Below are 1676 nucleotides of genomic sequence, written 5' to 3'. Positions count from 1 at the left end.
GGTTTCTTTTTCCTTCTATTCTTTCTTTCGTTGATTTGTATGCCACGCACTCGCTCTCAAGGCGAACCGCTCTATTTACGAATCAACGATATCGAACTATATCTCCGAGTCTTACGACGAATTCGGGAATATCGTGCTGAAAACAATCTCCCTCCTATAAACCTTCCTGATATCAAAAACATTTTTCCTTCTTTAACCGAGATGGCAGAACCAGCTCGTGCTCTTAGAGATTACGCCGCTCCATCGCAAGATGAACCGCATTCAAGTATTGCTCCGCCCGCAATCGAAGCAAACAACTTTGAACTTAAACCTTCACTGTTGCAGGCTGTGCAACAGAACCAATTCTCTGGAAATCTTACCGAAGATCCAAACCTTCATTTATCCGTATTTGTTCAATATGCTGATACTGTTAAAGCTAATGGTGTCACTTCAGAGGCAATTCGACTTCGTCTTTTTCCTTTCTCATTAAGAGATAGCGCTAGAAGATGGCTTCAATCTCTTCCTTCCAACTCAGTCACCACATGGAACGAGTTGAAGAAAGTTTTTCTTGCCCGATATTTTCCGCCAAGCAAAACAGCTATGTTAAGAGCCCAGATAAACGGATTTAAACAAAAAGACAACGAGTCTCTTTTCGAAGCATGGGAAAGATACAAAGACATGATGAGACTTTGCCCACACCATGGTTTGGAAGACTGGTTAGTAATTCACACATTTTATAATGGTCTCTTATACAATACAAGGTTGACAATAGACGCCGCTGCAGGTGGTGCACTAATGAACAAACCTTATGCTGATGCTTACCAGCTTATCGAGAGCATGGCCCAAAACCACTATCAGTGGGGAACCGAACGAACAACAGTGGAAAAACCTCAACCGAAAACTGGCATGTACGAGATAAGTAACCTTGATCACGTCAATGCAAAAGTGGATGCTTTGGTCCAGAAAATTGAAAGTTTAAACGTATCACCACCAACCGCCGTGGTTGCTATAACTCAGAATTGCGAGGTCTGTGGAATCCAAGGCCACACTCCTGCGGAATGTCAACTCTTGACTGGAATCCAAACAGAGCAAGTAAACTATGCTCAAGGAAGCCCCTATTCGAATACCTATAACCCAAATTGGAAGAATCATCCAAACTTTTCATATAAGAGTAATAATGCTTTATACGCACCTGGACAGTCTCCGAATCAAACCCCATCTATACCTCCGGGATATCAGAAACCAAATCCTAACAATAATACCCCTAGAAAATCCAACTTGGAAATCATGATGGAAAACTTTATAGCTTCCCAACAACAAACCAATAAAGATTTCTTAAACCAGAACATACACACTGGCGAACAACTTAAACAACTAGCAAGCAAAGTAGATGCCTTGGCTACCCATAACAAAATGTTAGAAACCCAAATATCTCAAGTAGCTCAACAACAAGCACCTACTGCTGCACCAACCGGTACATTCCCTGGACAGCCCCAACCTAATCCGAGAAGCCAAGCTCATGCAATTATATTAAGAAGTGGAACGGAAGTGGAAGGACCGTCTGATCCAAGGATAGAAAACCAAAACCCTAAGAAATCTACTGAGGAAAGTGAACCTAAGGAAAAGGAAGAGAGTAATAAGGAAACCCTAGAAAAGAAGGAACCTTATGTACCTCCACCACCTTACAAACCACCTAT

The 1676-nt window shown here is 41.9% G+C and overlaps 1 pseudogene; it reads right to left on the bottom strand.

Moving 5' to 3' along the window:
• Positions 1-586: 586 nt before the first annotated feature.
• Positions 587-686, bottom strand: LOC127116577 (uncharacterized; annotated as a pseudogene).
• Positions 687-1676: the final 990 nt, after the last annotated feature.

This window comes from Lathyrus oleraceus, chromosome 1, assembly GCF_024323335.1.
Source record: "Lathyrus oleraceus cultivar Zhongwan6 chromosome 1, CAAS_Psat_ZW6_1.0, whole genome shotgun sequence".
NCBI classification, from domain to species: domain Eukaryota; kingdom Viridiplantae; phylum Streptophyta; class Magnoliopsida; order Fabales; family Fabaceae; genus Lathyrus; species Lathyrus oleraceus.
The sequence above is the reverse complement of the archived record's forward strand: the minus strand, read 5'-3'. Positions and strand labels throughout refer to the sequence as shown.